Here is a 27649-nt window from a genome sequence, read left to right as displayed (position 1 = left end):
CCGACAAGTTTCATGGGCAACAAAGGCATTCTTGGTGGCAAGATTGCGAATGCGGTTGACATCCACCAAGAGGCTTTTCATTTGACGCTTCAGCCAGTCATGATGTCGATCCTGTTTCTGATGAAGAGCAACCATAAGCTCTCGGTCATTAAGAACACGAGATCGCTTCTTAGGCCGTTGGGCAATGGTGCTTGCAGTGGCTTCTGAGAGAAACTGCTTCAACACGATGAGGTGCGCGTGTAGTGCCAGCCAGAGGATAAACATGAGTGACTGCTTCAACTCCTTCAATGTTCTGAGAGAAACTTTGATGCTCCGCATTCTGAAGACTAATAGGCTCCTTGCCAGGCTCTGAATAGAGGGCTTCAACGGACATATCCACGTCAGGCATAAAGATCCGATGATTGCGAGCAGAGGGCTGATATGAGATAGCAGAGTGGAGTTTGATCAGCTGCATTATCCATGGAGCGTAGAACAAGCCAAAGAGATCGGATCCTGAAGCAGCAAGTTGGCGGATGAAGAAGTCTTGTGTGTTGAAGCATTTGCCGTGAAGAATATAGAAGACCAAAGTCTTCATTGCACCTTCCAGCTTTGCATATGGGGAATGTCCTTTGATGGGCCAGAGAGTTCGCCTTAAAATGTGATAGATGGTCCTTGGCAGATACTCCAGGTCTTCAACAAGAAACTCCTTATGATATGCAGCGTCTTTTGGCAAAGGCTTCATCATGCTGAGCATCTAACTCATGTTCGGTTCAGGCTTCTGAAAGATGCTCTCCATAGCTTCACTGTGAAGTTGGCATCCAGGTTCATAGAGATCTCCAGGAGTGGGCAGACCAGTGAGCTCAATGATATCAAAGGCGTTGGCTTCGTGATGAACATTTCCTGTCATCCACTCAAGGGTCCAAGTCTTCGGATCTCTGTTGTAACCACGTATGTGAAGTGTGGCATAGAATTGGAGCAGCAACTCTTCGTTCCAGTGCTCTTGGTCGGTGACAAAAGGCAACAATCCAACCTCTTTGAAGCAGTCCAGAGCTTCTTCCAAGAAGGGCAGACCAGCTAGTGCTTCGGTGTCAAGATGCATATGTGGGAAGATGCGACCTTGATTGTACAGAATGCAGGAGTAATAGCTTTGCTGTGGATAGCTCCAGAACCGGTCAGAAGATATTCGTTCCCTTGAGTAGGGGTTCTTGGAGCTATTGAAGAAGGTGTTGTCTGCTTTGAAGCTATTGACATTGAAGGATCTAGGTGCTGATGTAGGACCTGGAAACCTGGGCAACCTTGGCATTGGCTTCTGTACCTGAGGCTTATGCTCTATATGATAGTCAAACTGAGGACCAGCAGCAGGCGCAGGAACAGAAGCAGTAGCATTGGCTTCGCTGACTTCTGGTTCTTGGGTTGGTGTAGGCTCCACATTTGCTTCAGCCATGACAGCGTCAGTGGCTTCATTGGTGTTGGTGGTGGCAGCCTCAAGATTTTCTACCTCCACTTGATGAGCTGGAGGGTCGGGCACAGACACGTTCTCCACGAGAACAGCTTCTTCAATAGTTGGGGGAGTGGGGACATGTTCTTCTTCTTGGGTGTCATCGGCTGATGCAGCCGGAATGTCTTCAGCAGCTTTAGCTTCAGACTCGGAGACTGGAGGCCTTGTTCCTTTGCGAAGCCTGCGTAACGCTGGCGACGCCTGTGGAGATGGAGTTGGCTGGGCCTCAGTCATCTTCTTCTTGTTCTTGTGGGTGATCTGCCCATGATGCATCCTGAGCAATTGGCGTCAGAGGACGACCAATGCTGATGAGTTCGCTGTGCGTAAGCACAGGCGATGATACCTGTTGGTGCTCGATCTGAGGAAGAACTGCATCATCTTCAACACGGTCATGGTGACCAATGTCTTCAGAAGCAGTGGGATCAGCTGCTGGAAAGTCTTCAACTTCATGAGCCTGTGTGAAAACAGGCTCATGGACAGTCAGTTGGCGCTCTTGATGTTCAGCGGCAGGGCAAACCATGGAGATGGGTTCAACAAATAAGGGCTCTGTGGGAGCATCCTGTTCCTTCTTCGTCTTTCGCTTCTTCTTGGAGGGAGCAGCAGCAGAGGCTTCAGGATGTTTCCTCTTTCTGGCTTCAGCCTCAGCAGTCCTTGTCTTCTTCAGTTCTGAAGCGGTAGACCTGGCTTTTGGCTTCGAGCCAGTCATGCTGGTTGGGAAGACAATGGGATGTGCTTCCTGCCTTGGTGCGTCGGGTTCGGCCATAGCGGGCTTCTTCTTCTTCTGCTTTGCAGCCATCCTAGGGTCGATGCCAGGATGCCCAAGGGCCTTGCGCTCCTCAGCTTCATTGTAGGCTTGCACACTCTTGTCAGCCAGGATCTTCATGCGCTCACGAGAACCTTGAGCTTCTGCATGTTTCTTGAGAAAGGCTTCTTTGAGCTCGTGCAGCATAGTCTTGAAGTTTTTCACCTCTTGCACGCTGAACTTGGCCATATGCTTCTTGAACTGAGTTTTCTCAAAGTCAATCTTTTGCTTCAGTTCAACGATGCACTGGGCTATAGCTAACTCTGAAGCAATGGCGCCATGGAAGGCAACACTGAGGCCAATTGGAAGTTGCAGATCTTCAAAGCTGAGGTTGGGCGTGTCAAACCACTCATCAATGAAGTTGTGGATGATTGCCACGTCAAAGAGAGGCAGATCATTGAAGATTTCTGCTTCTTCTTTGCTCTTGGTCAGTTGCTCAAGGGCGTCATCTGCTAGATCTTCATCACTAGACAGATCAATGGCATCGTTGCACAGAATAGCAGCAGCAATCAGTTCTTGGCTGGTGTGTGGCTGAGGCATCTTGACTTTCTGGGGCTTGGAGATGCGTGACAGATCTTCAGACTGCACATTGTCTTCAGGAGGTGCAGTAGCCAGTGGATTCGCCCGTGAGATTTTTGGTGCAGAGGCAGGCTTTGAAGCTTTAGGCTGCTTCAGTTTCTTTGGCGTCGGCGGTGCAGGCGCTTCATCTGATTCAGCATCATCTGCAGGCTCATACACGGCTGTCCCTTGAACCACGATATAAGTGATGAGACCTTCCAGGTTGTAGAAGGGCCCAACAAGATTGGGTTCAGCTTCGCGGGTTCCATCGGCACGGGGAGCAGAGGGACCAGGGTTGAAGTCTAATCCCAAAGACTTCTTGTTCTGCTTCACCGAATTCTGGGCAAACTGGAAGTTGCGCTTGAACAGATTGTTGTCACGACACCATAGTAGTGACGATGGGTGTGCATATGCAGGTTGTGGTCCTTGGACCATGCAGGGATAGAAGCCTTGTTCAATGGCTTCTTCTCTGGACATGGGTTGAAGATTTTTGTATAGGATGTCTCCCCACGGTCGCTTGATGGCATTTTTCTCAGCATATTCCTGGGTCACAAACCGGTATTTGAACCATTGTTCTGCCCAATATCTTCGAATCCATTGGATTCGGGTCTTGCGTTGATTGTAGTCCTCTTCGGGATCTGTCTTGTAAAGCTCTGAGAGGTCATCAGGCAAATCTCTTGATGTTCCCCCACGATGCTGTCTGCCACCCTTCCTTACTGATATCTCTGCAGCCATGAACTTCAAACTGAATGGCTTCAATACGTTCAAAGGCTTCAAAGGCTTTCGTTTGCTGGACAAACAGGAACTGGCTTCGGGAGAATTTATATGATGCCGTAAGAATTCTGCAAATGAATGCAGACTATGAGAACCAAGGGATTCTCCCACAGACATGTACCTGTGACAGCATTAAGGCGCGAGGGAAGGGGAAGAGGTCATATGCATTCTCAGAAGATTTTGAAGATAAATCAGTTTAGAAGACATTGACCTCATCGTGCGAAGACATTCACTCATAGATAAGGAGTTGGTTCTAGATTTGTACGAATCCACGGATCAGTACAAGTGAGGAATCTAACTACTTTGTGAAGCATAAGTGAATATACTAGGCATATTATGAGATGCAGTATGAAATAGATCCAACTTGTGTGAACAGAAACTGCTTGTGGTAGAAAGTGACTAATCTATAGGATCAAAGGGGTCGTAAAAAGGAAGTTTTATTTACCACAGGTAGAACTGCTAGACGGAGTGGAAGAGGAGGCCGAGCAGTTCGATCGTCCGTGCCCTAACTTGGCGACAGAGGACACCTACGGCGACGGCGGAGAAGATGATGTCCGCGGTCGGCGTGAAGACGGCGTCGGAGAGGTTGCGGCAGCTAAGCGCTTCGTTGCCGGCGTCGTCGAGGGCTAGCGGTGGCGATAGGGTTCGTGCGAGAGTGGAAGAAGAGATAATGACTGTGGTGAGGCGTGTATTTATAGGGACAGGGGCGGCTTAGTGTTATTACACAGGTGCCCCTGGCGATTCACATCTGAGGAACATGTGGCCATCATGCAGCATATCGGAGGTTGTTCCACGTCCCACGCACGCCTGGATTGTCGGGTGGTCGTTCCCACTTCTCTGGGTTTCAGGTGAAGGAATTAGCATTGAAAGCGGACTTAATGTTTGTCTCTGTATCTTCTGCTGACAAGGACGCAGAGAAGACATTTGACAGTTTCAAGAGAATGCATATGATTTGGAGAGATAGAGTTTGAGATAGAAAGCATAGAGAGGTTAGGGTCCGATCACATTCACTTAGTTCAAAAGATTCAACAAGAAGACATAGCTATAAGTGAATGCTGTAGACGACAGAACACTAGTATATATATATATAATCAACATAGTGAAGATAATCATGAACACATGTTGAGATTGAAGCCAAACCAAATGTGAAGACATAGCAAATTCAACGCCATGAGTGAAATACTTCAAACAGAACATTTGGTGGTGGCGTTACCCACCGTATAGGAAGTTTAGACCCAGACATGGCGCACAATTATCGTGGCGCTCCGAAGTCAAATTCCTCATTAATGTATTCACATCTTAGAGTGCATGTCTTCATTGATTGAAGATATACTTTACTTTGTGTGTTGCACATCTAAGTCATCAATATGCATAAGTGTTAGGATGTGTGCCTGATCACAGGACATTTGAGGATTCCAAGATATTTAGCTCACACCGTAACTTGCAAAATCTCTTCTCATCCAAGGGCTTGGTGAAGATATCTGCCAATTGCTCTTCAGTGTTGATGTGTATGATATCAATATCTTCCTTCACAACATGATCTCTGAGAAAGTGATGACAAATCTCAATGCGCTTTGTCTTCGAGTGCTGAACTGGGTTGTTGGCAATCTTGATGGCGTTTTCGTTGTCGCAGTAGAGTGGCACTTGCTTCAGATGACTGCCATAGTCTTTGAGTGTTTGCTTCATCCACAGAAGCTGAGCGCAGCAAGATCCAGCAGCAATGTATTCAGATTCAGCAGTGGAGAGAGACACAGAGTTCTGCTTCTTTGAAGACCAACATACAAGTGATCGTCCCAGAAAATGTCATGTGCCTGATGTAGACTTGCGATCCACCTTGTCACCAGCATAATCAGCATCCGAGAATCCAACCAGATCAAACTCTGAGCCCTTTGGATACCATAATCCTAGAGTTGGGGTGTAAGCCAAATATCGAAGAATTCGCTTCACAGCTAAGTGATGCGATTCCTTTGGTGCCGCTTGGAATCGAGCACACATGCAAACACTAAGCATAATATCTGGCCTAGATGCACATAGATAAAGTAAAGAACCAATCATGGAGCGGTATACCTTTTGATCGAACTCTTTACCATTGTCGTCGGGACCCAGATGATGTTTGGCTGGCATTGGCGTCGTGAAGCCTTTGCAGTCTTGCATACCGAACTTCTTCAGGCAATCTTTGAGATAATTCTCTTGAGATATAAAGATGTCGTTACGTTGCTGTCGTATTTGAAGACCAAGGAACAACTTTAGCTCTCCCATCATGGACATCTGATATTGCTCTTGCATCATATATCCAAACTATTCACTATATTTATGATTGGTGCAGCCAAAGATAATGTCATCCACATATATTTGGCACACAAACAGTTCACCATCATATGTCTTCGTGAAGAGAGTGGGGTTGAGGGAACCAGGTGTGAAGCCTTTGCTCTCCAGGAAGTATTTGAGTGTGTCATACCAAGCCCGAGGGGCTTGTTTGAGGCCATACAGTGCCTTGTTGAGCTTGTATACCATGTCAGGATGTTTTGGATCTTCAAAGCCAGGCAGTTGTGCAACATACACTTCTTCTTCAATCTTGCCATTGAGAAAGGCGCTCTTCACATCCATTTGATATAGAAGTATGTTATGATGATTTGCATAGGCCAGCAGTATGTGTATGGCTTCAAGTTGAGCCACAGGAGCAAATGTTTCATCGAAGTCAATCCCCTCAACTTGAGTATATCCTTGAGCAACGAGACGAGCTTTGTTTCTGACAACTTGACCATGCTCATCTTGCTTGTTGCGATATATCCATTTGGTTCCTATTATATTGTGCTTCCGAGGATCAGGACGCTTAACCAGTTCCCATACATTATTCAGCTCAAATTGTTGAAGCTCTTCTTGCATAGCTTGAATCCATTCAGGTTCCATGAAGGCTTCTTCAACTTTCTTGGGTTCTGTTATTGAGATGAATGCGAAGTGCCCACAAAAAATTGCTAGCTGTGTTCCCCTTGAACGAGTGAGTGGACCTGGTGCATTGATGCTATCAATTATTCTCTCAATTTGCACTTCATTTGCAACACGAGGATGTACAGGACGAAGATTTTGCTCTTGCTGATCATTGTCATTGTTAGAGGGATTGTCTTCAGGCTGAGCATTGTCTTCAGGTTGATCAGGTGCGGAGATGACAAGTTCCTCTTCGGGTTGAGCTTCAGAGGGTATGATTTCTCCAGTTCCCATAAGTTTGATTGATTCACTGGATGGAACTTCATCTAGCACATTTGGCAGGTGCTCTCTTTGTGAGCCGTTAGTTTCATCGACACGCACATCCACTGTTTCAACCACTTTATAATGAAAGAGATTCAAGACTCTGTAGGAGTGCGAATCCTTTCCATATCCAAGCATAAAACCCTCATGTGCTTTAGGTGCAAATTTTGAGGTGTGATGTGGATCCTTGATCCAGCACCTGGCGCCAAATACTCTGAAGTAACTGACATTTGGCTTCTTGCCAGTAAGGAGCTCATAAGATGTCTTGTTCAGAAGCTTGTGGAGATAAACACGGTTGATTGTATGGCATGCAGTATCAATGGCTTCAGGCCAGAATTTTCTTGGAGTCTTGTATTCATCAAGCATCATTCGGGCCATCTCAATGAGTGTTCTGTTCTTGCATTCGACGACGCCATTCTGTTGTGGCGTGTACGGAGCTGAGAATTCATGTGTGATGCCCAAAGTATCAAGATATGTATCAAGGCCAGTGTTCTTGAATTCAGTACCATTGTCACTTCTGATGTGCTTTATCTTGGCGCCATAGTTGTTCATTGCTCGATTTGTGAAGCGTCTGAAGACATCCTGCACTTCAGTCTTGTAGAGGATTATATGCACCCAAGTATATCTAGAATAATCATCAACAATGACAAAGCCATAGAGACAAGCAGTAGTAGTCAGAGTTGAGTAATGAGTGGGACCGAAAAGATCCATGTGGAGCAGTTCGAAGGGTCGAGTCGTTGTCATGATTGTCTTCGAGGGATGCTTGGCCCTCGTCATCTTTCCTGCTTCACAGGCACCACATAAGTGATCTTTATTGAACTTGACGCCCTCGATGTCTATGACATGCTTCTTCTTTGCAAGGGTGTGCAGGTTCCTCATGCCAGCATGCCCTAGCCTCCGATGCCAGAGCCAGCATTCTGAAGCTTTTGCCAGAAGACATACGGCAAGTTGTGGTCCTGCTGAGAAATTTACCATGTACAAATCATCTTTCCTATACCCTTCAAACACTAGAGACTTGTCAGATTCCATTAGAACAAGGCAACGATATTTTCCAAACATCACGATCATGTTTAAATCGCAAAGCATTGAGACAGACATTAAGTTGAAACCAAGGGATTCAACAAGCATGACTTTATCCATGTGTTGATCCTTTCAGATTGCAACTCTACCTAGACCCAATACCTTACTTTTACTAGTGTCAGCAAATGTGATGTGACTCTTGTCGGATGGACGTAAGGTTGAGTCCATAAGAAGGCTTCTCTTGCCAGTCATGTGATTGGTACACCCACTATCAATAATCCATTCTGAAGCTACTGGTGTCGTACCCTATAGTGCAGTTAGGGGGATAGGCTTCACGAAGAGAATTGTGAAGCAAAAACATTTGACGAACCAGTGGGTTATGAAAGCTTAGATCGAGATTTGGACTGATAGGGCGAGTAGCAAGCGATTCAGGAACAAAGTACATAATAAGACCATTTGGGCATTTGATCTTGCGCTACAAGATGTTTAAGGTCCCCAGCAATAGCGTCAGACGATTTTGGTTTTCTGCTGGAGACCCTTCCTTGCAAAAGAGAGTTAAGCTTTCTTAGCCACCCACATCTTCAAGGGTGGCTTAGTAGCAATGAGTCTAAGTGCAGCATCTGAGAACTTTGGCTTTGGAGCCCTAGCAAAAAGTCTTGCAGGAGGACAATAGTACTCATAAGAATAAGCAGAATAGTTCTTGGTCTTATGAACATGGCGGTTTGATGAACCGCACTCATATTCATAGGCCTGAGTATGGCTTCCTTGCAAAACATTTGCGTTAGTGCGACTCAGGTGAGTCCTCTGTCTGTATGAAGCCTTTGGACCGTATGAAGCCTGTGGTCTGGGGTTTGTCTTCTTCACCTGTGGTGTCATGATGACATTCACAGGAAGATTCTCCAAACACCTTTTCGGCACCCAGATTTTCTTCATAGGCGGTCCGTTCCTGCAGTTAGTACCAATATACCTGGCAAACACTTCAGCATTCTGATTCTTAAACAGTTTATAGTTTGCATCAAAGGATTAATCAATAACAATGGGATTAGCACAAGTGAAGCCAGATAGGGTGGATGGATCCGCTGAAGGTTCCTTTGCAACAACCCATGTGGTTTTGGGGTACTTCTCAGGTTTCCAGTAAGAGCCATCAGCATTCATTTTCCTTTCAAACCCAACACCCTCTTTCCTAGGGTTTCGGTTCAGGATCTGCCTTTTGAGGACATCACATAGTGTCTGATGCCCTTTGAGACTTTTGTACATCCCTGTTTCAAGTAGTGTCTTCAACCTAGCATTCTCATCAGCAATAGCAGTGGTATCCTCAGCAGAGGGGTTAGTTACCACATCAACAGTTGAAGATATTGCAATAGTAGCAGCAGTAGAACATTCAGCAACAGAGGTAGCATTATCACGCTCAATGCATTTAAGACATGGTGGTTCAAATCCTTCCTGAGCGGAACTGATCTGTTTGGTGTGAAGTGACTCGTTTTCCTTTTGAAGATCTTCATGAGCCGCCCTCAATTTCTCAAGATCTTGCTTCCTTTGAAGATAATCATAGGAAAGCCTTCCATGAGTTATTGAGAGCGTTTCATGACGACTTTCAAGTTCCTCATACTTGACATGAAGATTTTTTATGTCTTCAATTAAGGACTGAGATCGAGTCATTTCAGCGTCTAACAGATCATCGCTTTTGTCTAACAGTTTTTGAATATGTTTCATAGCCTTCTGTTGTTCAGTTGCAATTTTAGCAAGTGTTTGTAGCTGGGTTTGGAATCACAATCAGAGTCATCTTCACTAGATGTTTGATAGTGAGTAGTGCGTGTGTTTACCTTGGCACTGCGTGCCATGAAGCAGTAGGTAGGAGCGGAGTAGTCCTTGTCATTTGCATCAGTGTCGGTGATGAAGTCATTGTCTTCAGTGTTGAAGATGGACTTGGCAACGTATGCTGTAGCCAGACTCGCAACGCCAGAATCGGACTCCTCCTTAGACTCCACCTCCGCCTGCTCAAAAGCGGACTCCTCCTCTGGGTCCATTTCCTTGCCAACAAACGCACGTGCCTTGCTAGATGAGCTCTTCTTGTGTGATGAAGACTTGGAGGAATACTTGGAAGAAGACTTTGAGTATTTCTTCTTCTTCTTGTCATCAGAGTCATACTCCTTGCTCTTCTTCTTCTTGTTGTTCTCATTGTCCCACTGCGGACACTCAGAGATGTAGTGGCCAGGTTTCTTGCACTTGTGGCATGATCTTTTCTTGTAGTCATGAGCAGAAGCTTCATCATTCCTTGAGCTTGATCGTGAAGACTTTCTGAAGCCTTTCTTCTTGGTGAATTTTTGGAACTTCTTCACAAGCATAGCAAGCTCCTTTCCAATGTCTTCAGGATCATTAGAACTGCTGTCAGATTCTTCTTCAGATGTGGAGACAGCTTTTGCCTTCAAGGCACGAGTTCGCCCATAGTTGGGACCGTAGATGTCTCTTTTCTCAGAAAGATGAAACTCATGTGTGTTGAGCCTCTCAAGTATGTCAGACGGATCGAGTGTCTTGAAGTCAGGACGTTCTTGAATCATCAGGGCTAGGGTGTCAAACGAGCTGTCAAGTGATCTCAGGAGTGCCTTGACGACTTCATGCTTGGTGATCTCAGTGGCGCCGAGAGCTTGAAGCTCATTTGGGATGTCAGTGAGTCAATCAAACGTGAGTTGGACATTCTCATTGTCATTTCTCTTGAAGCGGTTGAAGAGGTTGCGAAGGACACTGATTCTCTGATCTCACTGGGTTGAGACGCCTTCATTGACCTTGGAGAGCCAGTCCCAGACTAGCTTAGATGTTTCCAAAGCACTTACACGGCCATACTGTCCTTTGGTTAGATGACCACAGATAATGTTCTTGGCAGTGGAGTCCAGTTGAACGAACTTCTTGACATCAGCAGCGGTGACACCTTCAGCAGCCTTGGGAACGCCATTCTTGACGACATACCATAGGTCGACATCAATGGCTTCAAGATGCATGCGCATCTTATTCTTCCAGTAGGGATATTCAGTTCCATCGAAGACGGGGCATGCAGCGGAGACTTTAATTATCCCTGCAGTCGACATAGCTAAAACTCTAGGTGGTTAAACCGAATAACACAGAACAAGGGAGTACCAGGCTCTGATACTAGTTGAAAGTGCGTTATATCGACTAGAGGGGGGGTGAATAGGCGATTTTTATGAAAGTCTTCAAAACGTGGAAGTTTTGAAGACAAACGATAGAAATAAACCTATTACCATGCAGCGGAAGGTAGACTACACTAGGCAAACCATAGTCAAGTATTCAATGAAGTGAAAGCACAATGACCTATAGCAGCTAGGTAGTAAGGATCAGGTAGGAAGATATTATGAAGCCAATCAGAACAAGCAGTCACTCAGTGAAGACAAAACATAATGCAATCATACAATGACTTCACAAGGACCAACAGTAACTAAAGAGAAGGGAAGGATGAAACCAGTGACTCATTGAAGACAATGATTTGTTAGACCAGTTCCAATTGCTGTGACAACTGTACGTCTGGTTAGGGCGGCTAGGTATTTAAACCTAAGGACACATAGTCCCGGACACCCAGTCCTAAACACGCAGCTCAGGACACCCAGTCCTCACCGTATTCCCCTTGAGCTAAGGTCACACAGACCTCGCCCAATCACTCTGGTAAGTCTTCAAGGTAGACTCCCAAACCTTCACAGACTTCATTCAGCGGAGATCCACAATGACTCTTGGATGCTCAGAACGCGACGCCTAACCGGCTGGAGGATTCACAGTCCTCAAGTGTAATAAGTCTTCAGATCACACAGACAGGAAGACTTAAGTGATGCCTAACACTCTTTGGCTCTGGGTGGTTAGGGCTTTATCCTCGCAAGGAATTCTCTCTCAAAGGCTTCGAGGTGGGTTGCTCTCAAACGAAAAAAGTCGTACTCTAACTCTGAGCAGCCAACCGTTTATGGTTGTAGGGGGTGGGCTATTTATAGCCACTAGGCAACCCGACCTGATTTGTCCAAAATGACCCTGGGTCACTAAGGAACTGACACGTGTTCCAACGGTCAAATTTCAAACACACGCGGCAACTTTACTTGGGCTACAAGCAAAGCTGACTTGTCCAACTCTGGACAAGATTCGCTCTCATGGTCTTCACACGAAGACATAGGATTTTGGTTAAGCATCACATCAGTCATTCTGACTGGTTCTCTTGGACCCCACTTAACAGTACGGTGGTTCCCATGACTCAACAAAGAAGAAAAAGAACTATGAAAGATCTAAGTCTTCGAGCTCCATAGGCTTCATGCGATGTCTTCTCTTGTCATAGTCTTCAATGTGAATATCTTCACATACCACATTTGACTTCACTATCTGCATACATTTTTGGGGGTCATCTCTGGTAGGAAAACCGAATCAATGAGGGACTTCTACCTGTGTTATACTGCAATTCTCACAAACACATGAGTCCCTCAACTAGGTTTGTCGTCAATACTCCAAAACCAACAAGGGGTGGCACTAGATGCACTTACACCCCCCCTAGGCACGCCCTCCACCCTCGTGGCTCCACCGACCTACTTTATCCTCCTATATATATCCATATACCCCGAAAACATCTAGGAGCACCATGAAACCCTATTTCCACCAACGCAACCTTCTGTACCCAAGAGATCCCATCTTGGGGCCTTTTCCGGAGCTCCGCCGGAGGGGGAATCAATCACGGAGGGCTTCTACATCAACACCATAGCCTCTCCAATGATGCGTGAGTGGTTTAGTTCTGACCTTCGAGTCCATGGTTATTAGCTAGATGGCTTCTTCTCTCTCTTTGGATCTCAATACAATGTTCTCCTCTATCTTCTTGGAGATCTATTTGATGTAACTCTTTTTGCGGTGTGTTTGTCGAGATCCGATGAATTGTGGGTTTACGATCAAGTTTATCTATGAACAATATTTGATTCTTCTCTGAAATATTTTATGTATGATTGGTTATCTTTGCAAGTCTCTTCGAATTATCAGTTTGGTTTGGCCTACTAGATTGATCTTTCTTGCAATGGGAGAAGTGCTTAGCTTTGGGTTCAATCTTGCGGTGTCCTTTCCCAGTGACAGCAGGGGCAGCAAGGCACGTATTGTATTGTTTCCATTGAGGATAAAAAGATGGGGTTTATATCATATTGCTTGAGTTTATCCCTCTACATCATGTCATCTTGCCTAATGCGTTACTCTGTTCTTATGAACTTAATACTCTAGTGCATGCTGGATAGCTGTCGATGTGTGGAGTAATAGTAGTACATGCAGAATCATTTCGGTCTACTTGTCGCGGACGTGATGCCTATATACATGATCATGCCTAGATATTATCATAGTTATGCACTTTTCTATCAATTGCTCGATAGTAATTTGTTCACCCACCATAATACTTATGCTATCTTGAGAGAAGCCACTAGTGAAACCTATGGCCCCCCGGGTCTATCTTTTATCATATAAGTTTCCAATCTATTTCATTTTGCAATCTTTACTTTCAATCTATATTATAAAAATACCAAAAATACTTATCTTATTATTATTATTATTATCTCTGTCAGATCTCACTCTCGTAAGTGACCGTGAAGGGCTTGACAACCCCTTTATTGCGTTGGTTGCAAGGTTCTTATTTGTTTGTGTAGGTACGAGGGACTTGCGTGTAGTCTCCTACTGTATTGATACCTTGGTTGTCAAAAACTGAGGGAAATACTTACGCTACTTCGCTACATCACTCTTTCATCTTCAAGGGAAAACCAATGAAGTGCTCAAGAGGTAGCAGATCCGCACGAGAGTGGTACGATAATCCTGTTCTAGAGGTCATGTTACTTGACCATGATGAACCTACAAATTATGAGGAAGCGATGATGAGCCCAGATTTTGCAAAATGGCTTGAGGCCATGAAATCTGAGATGGGATTCATGTATGAGAACAAAGTATGGATTTTGGTTGACTTGCTCGATGATCGGTAAGCCATAGAGAATAAATGGATCTTCAAGAAGAAGACTGACACTGACGGTAATGTTACTGTCTACAAAGCTCGACTTGTCGTGAAAGGTTTTTGACAAGTTCAAGGAGTTGACTACGATGAGACCTTCTCACCCGTAGCGATGCTTAAGTCCGTCCGAATCATGTTAGCAATTGCCGCATTTTATGATTATGAAATTTGGCAAATGGATGTCAAAATTGCATTCCTTAATGGATATCTTAAAGAAGAGTTGTATATGATGCAACCAGAAGGTTTTTCGATCCAAAAGGTGCTAACAAAGTGTGCAAGCTCCAGCGGTCCATTTATGGACTGGTGCAAGCATCTCGGAGTTGGAATATACGCTTTGATAGTGTGATCAAAGCATATGGTTTTATACAGACTTTTGGAGAAGCATGTATTTACAAGAAAGTGAGTGGGAGCTCCGTAGCATTTTTTATATTATATGTGGATGACATATTGTTGATCGGAAATGATACTGAGTTTTTGAATAGCATAAAAGGATACTTGAATAAGAACTTTTTAATGAAAGACCTCGGTAAAGCTGCTTATATATTGAGCATCAAGATCTATAGAGATAGATCAAGACGCTTAATAGGACTTTCACAAAGCACATACTTGATAAAGGTTTGAAGAAGTTCAAAATGGATCAAGGAAAGAAAGGGTTCTTGCCTGTGTTACAAGGTGTGAAATTGAGTCTGACTCAATGCCCGACCACTGCAGAAGACAGAGAGCAAATCAAAGTCATCCCCTATGCATCAGCCATAGGTTCTATCATGTATGCAATGTCATGTACCAGACCTAATGTGTGCCTTGCTATTAGTTTAGCATGGAGGTACCAAAGTAGTCCTGGAGTGGATCACTGGACAACGGTCAAGAACATCCTAAAATACCTGAAAAGGACTAAGGATATGTTTCTCGTTTATGGAGGTGACAAAGATCTCGTCGTAAACGATTACGTTGATGCAAGCTTTGACAGTGATCCGGATGACTCTAAGTCACAAACCGGATACGTATTTTTATTGAATGGTGGACCTGTCAATTGGTGCAGTTCTAAGCAGAGTGTCGTGGCGGGATCTACGTGTGAAGCGGAATACATAGTTGCTTCGGAAGCAGCATATGAAGGAGTCTGGATGAAGGAGTTCATATCCGATCTAGGTGTAATACCTAGTGCATCGGGTCCAATAAAAACCTTTTGTGACAATACTGGTGCAATTGCCTTGGCAAAGCAATCCAGATTTCACAAAGAACCAAGCACATCAAGAGACGCTTCAATTCCATCCGCGATCAAGTCAATGAGGGAGACATGGAGATTTGCAAGATACATACGGGTCTGAATGTTGCAGACCCGTTGACTAAGCCTCTCTCACGAGCAAAACATGATCAGCACCAAGACTCCATGGGTGTTAGAATTATTACTATGTAATCTAGATTATTGACTCTAGTGCAAGTAGGAGACTAAAGGAAATATGCCCTAGAGGCAATAATAAAGTTGTTATTTATATTTCCTTATATCATGATAAATGTTTATTATTCATGCTAGAATTGTATTAATCAGAAACTTAGTACATGTGTGAATACCTAGACAAACAGAGTGTCCCTGGTATGCCTCTAGAAGACTAGCTCGTTAATCAAAGATGGTTAAGTTTCCTAGCCATAGACATGTGTTGTTATTTTATGAACGGGATCACATCATTAGAGAATGATGTGATGGACTAGACCCATCCGTTAGCTTAGCACTATGATCGTTTGGTTTATTGTTATTGCTTTCTTCATGACTTATACATGTTCCTATGACTATGAGATTATGCAACTCCCGAATACCGGAGGAACACCTTGTGTGCTATCAAACGTCAACATAATTGGGTGAGTATAAAGATGCCCTACAGGTGTCTCTGATGGTGTTTGTTGAGTTGGCATAGATCGAGATTAGGATTTGTCACTCCGTGTATCGAAGAGGTATCTCTGGGCCCTCTCGGTAATGCATGATACGTCTCCAACGTATCTTTAATTTTTGATTGTTCCATGTTGTTTTATTATCAATCTTGGATGTTTTATAATCATTTTATAGTCATTTTATATCATTTTGGTACTAACCTATTGACATAGTGCCCAGCGCCAACTCCTGTTTTTTCATGTTTTTTACATCGCAGGAAATCAATATCAAACGGAATCCAAATGGCACGAAACTTTATGATGATTTTTTATGGGCCAGAAGAAAGGCAATGGGCCCAGGTTGCACCTAGGGGTGCCCTGAGGGGGTCATAACCCACCAGGGCGCGCCAGGAGGCCCTGGCGCGCCAGGTGGGTTGTGCCCACCTCCCTGGCACGCCCTGGTGGGTTGTGCCCCCCTCGGGTGCCCCCTGGACCGCCTCTTTGCTCTATAAATACCCAAATATTCCCAAAACCCTAGGGGAGTCGACGAAATATTCATCCAGCCGCCGCAGAGTCCGGAAACACCAGATCCAATCTAAACGCCATCACAGAGAGGTTCACCACTTCCATTGGTGCCTCTCCAATGATGCGTGAGTAGTTCCTTGTAGACCTTCGGGTCCGTAGTTAGTAGCTAGATGGCTTCATCTCTCTCTCTCTCTTGATCCTCAATACAATGGTCTCTTGGAGATCCATATGATGTAACTCTTTTCGGTGTTTGTTGGGATCGATGAACTTCAAGTTTATGATCAGATCTATGTTTTTATATCCATGAAAGTATTTGAGTTTCTTTGATCTCTTTGATGCATGATCTCTTATAGCCTCGTATTTCTTCTCCGATATTTGGGTTTTGTTTGGCCAACTCGATCTATTTATCTTGCAATGGGAAGAGGTGCCCGGTAGTGGGTTCGATCTTACGGTGCTTGATCCCAGTGACAGAAAGGGAACCTACATGTATGTATCGTTGTTGCTAAGGATAAAAAGACAAGATCTATATCTAGCGCCATATAGATAAACAGATCTTGTCGACACCATGTCATCATTCTTATTGCATTACTCCATTTTTCCATGAACTTAATACACTAGATGCATGCTAGATAGCGGTCGATGTGTGGAGTAATAGTAGTAGATGCAGGCAGGAGTCAGTCTACTAATCTTGGTCGTGATTCCTATGTATCATTGCCTAGATATCATCATAATTATTTGATGTTCTATCAATTGCCCAATAGTAATTTTTTCATCCATCGTTTGCTATTTTTCTCGAGAGAAGCCACTAGTGAAACCTACGGCCCCGGGGTCTTATTTCTCATATATTTGCCTTTGCGATCTACTTTTTCCTTGCTTTTATTTTCAGATCTATTAAACCAAAAATCCAAAAATATCTTGCTGCAATTTATTTTATTTGGCGTTCGATCTATCAATATTTACAACTTTATCTCCCGTCACACGTGCCTTCTGGCGCCGTTTCCTGAGAGGGATTGAAACCCCTTTAACACTTCGGGTTGCGAGGTGTTGTTATTTGTGTGCAGGTGCTGCTTACGTTGTGTTGCTTGGTTCTCCTACTGGTTCGATACCTTGGTTTCATAACCGAGGGAAATACTCTACCGTCGTTGTGCTACATCATCCCTCCCTCTCCGGGGAAATACCGACGTAGTTCTAGCTGCCATCAAGGAGAACTTTTGGCGCTGTTTCCAGGCAGGATCTTCATCATAACCAGGTTCCTAATCACAAATCTCATCTCCTCGCAATTTACATTATTCGCCATTTGCCTCTTGTTTTCCTCTCCCCTACTTCACAAAATTTGCCGTTTTATTTCCCGCTCTTTTCCGTTTGCTGTTTTATTGTCGGATCTGTTTTTGAGTGCAATCTTGTTGTGTGGTCATCAGGACTCAAGAGAACACCAAATTATGTGATTTCTCAAATACCAACAATAATGATTTTATTGGCACCCCGCTTGCTCCTCCCGCCACTAGTGCGGAGACTTGTGATATTAATACTGCTTTGTTGAATCTTGTTATGAAAGATCAATTTTCCGGTACTCTTAATGAGAATGCCGTGTCCCATCTTAATACCTTCGTGGAATTATGCGTTATGCAAAAGAAAAAAGATGTGGACAATGATGCGGTCAAGATGAAATTATTTTCGTTCTCTTTGCGTGATTCTGCAAAAAATTGGTTCTCTTCTTTGCCTCGCAATAGCATCGATTCTTGGAATAAGTGCAAGGATGCTTTTATCACTAAGTATTTTTCTCCCACAAAAATTATTTCCCTTAGAACCCAGATCATGAATTTAAAGCAACTTGAACATGAGCATGTTGCACAATCTTGGGAAAGGGTGAAAATGATGCTAAGGAATTGCCCAACTCATGGGTTAAATCTTTAGATGATCATACAAAAAATATGCGGGATTGAATTTTGTATCTTGTTATATTTTAGATTCCGCCACGGGTGGTACTTTTATGGAAATTACTTTGGGTGAAGCCACCAAATTTCTTGATAATATCATGGCGAATTATTTGCAATTGCATACCGAAAGGGCTCCTAGTAGTAAAAAAGTTAATTCGGTTGAAGTAATTTCTTCTTTGAGTGAAAAAGTTGATGCTCTTGTGAAATTAGTTGCTAGTAGAAGTGCTCCTATTGATCTTAATGATATGCCTTTGTCTACTTTGATTGAGCAAAATAGAGATGCCATTGATGTGAATTTTATTTCTCACAATAGTTTCAATAACAATAGTAATAGAGGTAATTTTAATACTAGGCCTTTTCCTAGTAATTCCTCTAACAATTATGGTAATTCCTATGGAAATCAATCTTACAATAATAATAGGAACACCTCTGGTCTTGAGAATAATATTAAAGAATTTAGCAATACACAAAAAGTTTTCAACACTTCCATAGAAGAAAAGTTGAATAAGATTGATGATTTGTCTAGAAGTGTTGATAGAATTGCTCATGATATGGAAAATCTCAAGATGAAAATTTGTGTGCCTAAAGTAGATGGATCAATTAAAGCTCTTTATGTTTCTATGGATGAAAGTAAGAAAAGAACTGCTATGCTTAGACCTAAAACAGAATTTTTAGAAAAAGCTTTTTTTAGTGATTATTCTTGCAAAAGTGATGAAGATCTTAAAATGATTGGTGTTTATTCTATTGATTCCTTGTTTAGTAAAGTTAAGAGTGATGAAAAGGGGACTGGAGAAGAGTCAACTTTAGGTAGAAGGCGTCCCAATATTTCAGAGGGTGAAAACCTTGTTGAGAAAATTGATGAAAGTGGGTTTGAAGAGGTCAAAACTTTAGCTAGTGATGCACCCACTATTTTGGATTACAAAGACTTTAATTATGATAGTTGCTCTTTGATTGATTGTATTTCTTTGTTGCAATCCATGATCAATTCACCCCATGCTTATGAACAAAATAAAGCTTACTAAACATATTGTTGATGCTATGATGAAAGCTCTTGAAGAAAAATTGGAATTAGAAGTTTCAATTCCTAGAAAATTGTATGATGAATGGGAACCTACTATCATAGTCAAGATTAAAAATTATGAGTGTTTTGCTTTGTGTGACTTGGGTGCTAGTGTTTCTACAATTCCGAAATCTTTATGTGATGTGCTTGGTCTTACCAATCTTGAAGAATGTTCCTTGAATTTGCACTTGGCGGATTCCACTATTAAAAAGCCTATGGGAAGAATTAATGTTGTTCTTATTCTTGCAAATAGGAAGTATGTGCCCGTAGATTTTATTGTTCTTGATATTGAGTGCAATCTGTCTTGTCCAATTATTCTTGGTAGACCGTTTTTACGCACTATCGGTGTCGTGATTGATATGAAAGAAGGCAATATTAAGTTCCAATTTCCTTTGAGGAAAGGTATGGAACACTTTCCTAGAACTATAATTAAGCCACATTATGATTCAATCATGAGGGCATCTTATGGATCTCGAACCAAAGTTTACAAAACTTAGATCCTTGCTTTATGCCTAGCTAAGGGCGTAAAACTATAGCACTTGTTGGGAGGCAACCCCATGAATAAAATTTATTTTTGCTTTTTCCTTTCTGTTCTTGAGTGTTAGCAAAATTATGCTACTGTTATGATTATGTTTTTTATGTTTTAATTAGTGTTTGTGCCAAGTAAAGCCTTTAGGATCTTCTTGGGCAATAGTTGTTTGATCTTGCTGGAAATAAACAGAAAGTTTGTGCTCACGAAATTAATTTTCATTTTTTACCAGAGAGCGATAAAATACCAATTACACTTGCAGTAGATCAATGTACAAATTTCTCAGGTCATCCTAATTTTTCAGAGTTTTTGGAGTTACAGAAGTATCCAAAATAGTCAGATTTCTACAGAGTGTTCTGTTTTGACAGATTCTGTTTTCTTTCTGTTGTGTGCTTATTTTGATGGCTCTATGGTTTTCTTTGATGAGTTTTTGCCATAGAAAAGTTGAATATAGTAGATATAATACAAAAACAAAATATGAATTGGTTTGATACAACACTTACTGTTGGGGAACGTAGTAATTTCAAAAAAAACTCCTACGCACACGCAAGATCATGGTGATGCATAGCAATGAGAGGGGAGAGTGTTGTCTACGTACCCTCGTAGACTGGCAACGGAAGTGTTGACACAACGTAGAGGAAGTAGTCGTACGTCTTCTCGATCCGACCGATCCAAGTACCGAACGTACGGCACCTCCGAGTTCTGCACACGTTCAACTCGATGACGATCCCCGGACTCCGATCCAGCAAAGTGTCAGGGAAGAGTTCCGTCAGCACGACAGCGTGGTGACGATCTTGATGTTCTACCGTCGCAGGGCTTCGCCTAAGCACTGCTACAATATTATCGAGGACTATGGTGGAAGGGGGCACCGCACACGGCTAAGAAAACGATCACGAGGATCAACTTCTGTGTCTAGAGGTGCCCCCTTGCCCCCGTATATAAAAGAGGCAAGGCGGGTGCGGCCGGCCCTAGGAGGAGGTGCGCAGGAGGAGTCCTACTCCTATCGGGAGTAGGACTCCCCCCTTTCCCTAGTTGGATTAGGACTTGGGGGGATGGAGGAGAGGGAAGAAAGGAAAGGGGGGCGCCGCCCCCCCCCCCCTCCTTGTCCAATTCGGACTTGGGGGGAGGGGCGCGCGGCAGCCCCGAGGCCTCCTCTCCTCTTCCTCCACTAGGCCCATTAAGGCCCATTAGGTTACCGGGGGGTTCCGGTAACCTCCCGGTACTCCGGTAAAATGCCGTTTTCACTCGGAACACTTCCGATGTCCAAACATAGGCTTCCAATATATCAATCTTTATGTCTCGACCATTTCGAGACTCCTCGTCATGTCCATGATCACATTCGAGACTCCGAACGAACTTCGGTATATCAAAATATATAAACTCATAATGAAACTGTCATTGTAATGTTAAGCGTGCGGACCCTACGGGTTCGAGAACAATGTAGACATGACCGAGACATGTCTCCGGTCAATAACCAATAGCGGAACCTGGATGCTCATATTGGCTCCTACATATTCTACGAAGATCTTTATCGGTCAGACCGCATAACAACATACGTTGTTCCCATTGTCATCGGTATGTTACTTGCTCGAGATTCGATCGTCGGTATCTCAATACCTAGTTCAATCTCGTTATCGGCAAGTCTCTTTACTCGTTTTGTAATACATCATCTCGCAACTAACTCATTAGTTGCAATGCTTGCAAGGCTTATGTGATGTGCATTACCGAGAGGGCCCAGAGATACCTCTCCGACAATCGGAGTGACAAATCCTAATCTCGAAATACGCCAAACCAACATGTACCTTTGGAGACACCTGTTGAGCTCCTTTATAATCACCCAGTTACGTTGTGACGTTTGGTAGCACACAAAGTGTTCCTTCGGCAAACGGGAGTTGCATAATCTCATAGTCATAGGAACATGTATAAGTCATGAAGAAAGCAATAGCAACATACTAAACGATCGGGTGCTAAGCTAATGGAATGGGTCATGTCAATCACATCATTCTCCTAATGATGTGATCCCGGTAATCAAATGACAACACATGTCTATGGTTAGGAAACATAACCATCTTTGATTAACGAGCTAGTCAAATAGAGGCATACTAGTGACGTTTTAGCTTGTCTATGTATTCACACAAGTATTATGTTTCCGGATAATACAATTCTAGCATGAATAATAAACATTTATCATGATATAAGGAAATAAAATAATAACTTTATTATTGCCTCTAGGGCATATTTCCTTCAGTCTCCCACTTGCACTAGAGTTAATAATCTAGATTACACAGTAATGATTCTAACACCCATGGAGCTTTGGTGCTGATCATGTTTTGCTCGTGGAAGAGGCTTAGTCAATGGGTCTGCTACATTCAGATCCGTATGTATCTTGCAAATCTCTATGTCTCCCACCTGGACTAGATCCCGGATGGAATTGAAGCATCTCTTGATGTGCTTGGTTCTCTTGTGAAATCTGGATTCCTTTGCCAAGGAAATTGCACCAGTATTGTCACAAAAGATTTTCATTGGACCCGATGCACTAGGTATGACACCTAGATCGGATATGAACTCCTTCATCCAGACTCCTTCGTTTGTTGCTTCCGAAGCAGCTATGTACTCCGCTTCACATGTAGATCCCGCCACAACGCTTTGTTTAGAACTGCACCAATAGACAGCTCACCGTTTAATGTAAACACGTATCCGGTTTCTGATTTAGAATTGTCCGGATCAATGTCAAAGCTTGCATCAACGTAACCATTTACGATGAGCTCTTTGTTACCTCCATATACGAGAAACATATCCTTAGTCCTTTTCAGGTATTTCAGGATGTTTTTGACCGCTGTCCAGTGATCCACTCCTGGATTACTTTGATACCTCCCTGCTAGACTTATAGCAAGACACACATCAGGTCTGGTACACAGCATTGCATACATGATAGAGCCTATGGCTGAAGCATAGGGAACATCTTTCATTTTCTCTCTATCTTCTGTATTGGTCGGGCATTGAGTCTTACTCAATTTCACACCTTGTAACACAGGCAAGAATCATTTGTTTGCTTGATCCATTTTGAACTTCTTCAAAAATTTGTCAAGGTATGTGCTTTGTGAAAGTCCAATTAAGCGTATTGATCTATCTCTATAGATCTTAATGCCCAATATGTAAGCAGCTTCACCGAGGTCTTTCATTGAAAAACTCTTATTCAAGTATCCCTTTATGCTATCCAGAAATTCTATATCATTTTCGATTAGTAATATGTCATCTACATAGAATATCAGAAATGCTACAGAGCTCCCACTCACTTTCTTGTAAATACAGGCTTCTCCAAAAGTCTATACAAAACCAAATGCTTTGATCACACTATCAAAGCGTTTATTCCAACTCCGAGAGGCTTGCACCAGTCCATAAATGGATCGCTGGAGCTTGCACACTTTGTTAGCTCCCTTTGGATCGACAAAACCTTCTGGCTGCATCATATACAACTCTTCTTCCAGAAATCCATTCAGGAATGCAGTTTTGACATCCATCTGCCAAATCTCATAATCATAAAATGCGGTAATTGCTAGCATGATCCGGACAGACTTAAGCATCACTACGGGTGAGAAGGTCTCATCGTAGTCAATCCCTTGAACTTGTCGAAAACCTTTTGCGACAAGTCGAGCTTTGTAGACAGTAACATTACCGTCAGCGTCAGTCTTCTTCTTGAAGATCCATTTATTCTCAATTGCTTGCCGATCATCGGGCAAGTCAACCAAAGTCCATACTTTGTTCTCATACATGGATCCCATCTCAGATTTCATGGCTTCAAGCCATTTTGTGGAATCTGGGCTCACCATCGCTTCTCCATAGTTCATAGGTTCATCATGATCTAGTAGCATGACTTCCAGAACAGGATTACCATACCACTCTGTTGCGGATCTTACTCTGGTTGATCTACGAGGTTCAGTAGTATCTTGTTCTGAAGTTTCATGATCATCATCATTAGCTTCCTCACTAATTGGTGTAGGTGTCACAGAAACCGGATTCTGTGATGTACTACCTTCCAAGAAGGGAGCAGGTATAGTTACCTCATCAAGTTCTACTTTCCTCCCACTCACTTCTTTCGAGAGAAACTCCTTCTCTAGAAAGTTTCCGAATTTAGCAACAAAAGTCTTGCCTTCGGATCTGTGATAGAAGGTGTATCCAATAGTTTTCTATGGATATCCTATGAAGACACATTTCTCCGATTTGGGTTCGAGCTTATCAGGTTGAAGCTTTTTCACATAAGCATCGCAGCCCCAAACTTTTAGAAACGACAACTTTGGTTTCTTGCCAAACCACAGTTCATAAGGCGTCGTCTCAACGGATTTTGATGGTGCCCTATTTAACGTGAATGCGGCCGTCTCTAAAGCATATCCCGAAAATGATAGTGGTAAATCAGTAAGAGACATCATAGATCGCACCATATCTAGTAAAGTACGATTACAACGTTCGGACACACCATTACGCTGTGGTGTTCCGGGTGGCGTGAGTTGCGAAACTATTCCACATTGTTTCAAATGTAGACCAAACTCGTAACTCAAATATTCTCCTCCACGATCAGATCGTAGGAATTTTATTTTCTTGTTACGATGATTTTCAACTTCACTATGAAATTCTTTGAACTTTTCAAATGTTTCAGACTTATGTTTCATTAGGTAGATATACCCATATCTGCTTAAATCATCTGTGAAGGTGAGAAAATAACGATATCCGCCACGAGCCTCAATATTCATCGGACCACATACATCTGTATGTATGATTTCCAACAAATCTGTTGCTCTCTCCATAGTACCGGAGAACGGCGTTTTAGTCATCTTGCCCATGAGGCACGGCTCGCAAGTACCAAGTGATTCATAATCAAGTGGTTCCAAAAGTCCATCAGTATGGAGTTTCTTCATGCGCTTTACACCGATATGACCTAAACGGCAGTGCCACAAATAAGTTGCACTATCATTATCAACTCTGCATCTTTTGGCTTCAACATTATGAATATGTGTGTCACTACTATTGAGATTTAATAAGAATAGACCACTCTTCAAGGGTGCATGACCATAAAAGATATTACTCATATAAATAGAACAACCATTATTCTCTGATTTAAATGAATAACCGTCTCGCATCAAACAAGATCCAGATATAATGTTCATGCTTAACGCTGGCACCAAATAACAATTATTTAGGTCTAATACTAATCCCGAAGGTAGATGTAGAGGTAGCGTGCCGACCGCGATCACATCGAGTTTGGAACCATTTCCCACGCGCATCATCACCTCGTCCTTAGCCAATCTTCGCTTAATCCGTAGTCCATGTTTCGAGTTGCAAATATTAGCAACAGAACCAGTATCAAATACCCAGGTGCTACTGCGAGCATTAGTAAGGTACACATCAATAACATGTATATCACATATACCTTTGTTCACCTTGCCATCCTTCTTATCCGCCAAATACTTGGGGCAGTTCTGCTTCCAGTGACCAGTCTGCTTGCAGTAGAAGCACTCAGTTTCAGGCTTAGGTCCAGATTTGAGTTTCTTCTCTGGAGCAGCAACTTGCTTGCTGTTCTTTTTGAAGTTCCCCTTCTTGTTCCCTTTGCCCTTTTTCTTGAAACTAGTGGTCTTGTTGACCATCAACACTTGATGCTCCTTTTTGATTTCTACCTCCGCAGCTTTCAGCATTGCAAAGAGCTCGGGAATTGTCTTATTCATCCCTTGCATATTATAGTTCATCACGAAGCTCTTGTAGCTAGGTGGAAGTGATTGGAGAATTCTGTCAATGACGCAATCATCTGGAAGATTAACTCCTAATTGAATCAAGTGATTATTATACCCAGACATTTTGAGTATATGCTCACTGACAGAACTGTTCTCCTCCATCTTGCAGCTATAGAACTTATTGGAGACTTCATATCTCTCAATCCGGGCATTTGCTTGAAATATTAATTTCAACTCCTCGAACATCTCATATGCTCCATGACGTCCCGATTCTAAGCCGTAAAGCATGGCACACTGAACTATCGAGTAGTCATCAGCTTTGCTCTGGCAGACGTTCATAACATCTGGTGTTGCTCCAGCAGCAGGCATGGCACCCAGCGGTGCTTCCAGGACGTAATTCTTCTATGCAGCAATGAGGATAATCCTCAAGTTACGGACCTAGTCCGTGTAATTGCTACCATCATCTTCCAACTTTGCTTTCTCAAGGAACGCATTAAAATTCAACGGAACAACAGCACGGACCATCTATCTACAATCAAACATAAACAAGCAAGATACTATCAGGTACTAAGTTCATGATAAATTTAAGTTCAATTAATCATATTACTAAAGAACTCCCACTTAGATAGACATCCCTCTAATCCTCTAAGTGATCACGTGATCCAAATCAACTAAACCATGTCCGATCATCACGTGAAATGGAGTAGTTTCATTGGTGAACATCACTATGTTGATCATATCTACTATATGATTCACGCTCGACCTTTCGGTCTCCGTGTTCCGAGGCCATATTTGTATATGCTTGGCTCGTCAAGTATAACCTGAGTATTCCGCGTGTGCAACTGTTTTGCACCCGTTGTATTTGAACGTAGAGCCTATCACACCCGATCATCACGTGGTGTCTCAGCACGTAGAACTTTCGCAACGGTGCATACTCAGGGAGAACACTTCTTGATAATTAATGAGAGATCATCTTAAAATGCTACCGTCAATCAAAGCAAGATAAGATGCATAAAAGATAAACATCACATGCAATCAATATAAGTGATATGATATGGCCATCATCATCTTGTGCTTGTGATCTCCATCTTTGAAGCACCGTCATGATCACCATTGTCACCGGCGCGACACCTTGATCACCATCGTAGCATCGTTGTCGTCTTGCCAATCTTATGCTTCCACGACTACCGCTACCGCTTAGTGATAAAGTAAAGCATTACAGCGCAATTGCATTGCATACAATAAAGCGACAACCATATGGCTCCTGCCAGTTGCCGATAACTCGGTTACAAAACATGATCATCTCATACAATAAAATTAGCATCATGTCTTGACCATATCACATCACAACATGCCCTGCAAAAACAAGTTAGACGTCCTCTACTTTGGTGTTGCAAGTTTTACTTGGCTGCTACGGGCTTAAGCAAGAACCAATCTTACCTACGCATCAAAACCACAACGATAGTTGGTCAAGTTGGTGCTATTTTAACCTTCGCAAGGATCGGGCGTAGCCACACTTGGTTCAACTAAAGTTGGAGAAACTGACACCCGCCAGCCACCTGTGTGCAAAGCATGTCGGTAGAACCAGTCTCGCGTAAGCGTACGCGTAATGTCGGTCCGGGCCGCTTCATCCAACAGTACCTCCAAACCAAAGTATGACATGCTGGTAAGCAGTATGAATTATATCGCCCACAACTCACTTGTGTTCTACTCGTGCATATAACATCAACACATAAAACCTAGGCTCTGATACCACTGTTGGGGAACGTAGTAATTTCAAAAAAATTCCTACGCACACGCAAGATCAAGGTGATGCATAGCAACGAGAGGGGAGAGTGTTGTCTACATACCCTCGTAGACCGGCAACGGAAGTGTTGACACAACGTAGAGGAAGTAGTCGTACGTCTTGCCGATCCGACCGATCCAAGTACCGAACGTACGGCACCTCCGAGTTCTGCACACGTTCAGCTCGATGACGATCCCCGGACTCCGATCCAGCAAAGTGTCGGGGAAGAGTTCCGTCAGCACGACGGCGTGGTGACGATCTTGATGTTCTACCATCGCAGGGCTTCGCCTAAGCACCGCTACAATATTATCAAGGAGTATGGTGGAAGGGGGCACCGCA

Source organism: Triticum aestivum, chromosome 4A, assembly GCF_018294505.1.
Source record: "Triticum aestivum cultivar Chinese Spring chromosome 4A, IWGSC CS RefSeq v2.1, whole genome shotgun sequence".
NCBI lineage: Eukaryota > Viridiplantae > Streptophyta > Magnoliopsida > Poales > Poaceae > Triticum > Triticum aestivum.
This window is presented reverse-complemented; position numbering follows the sequence as displayed.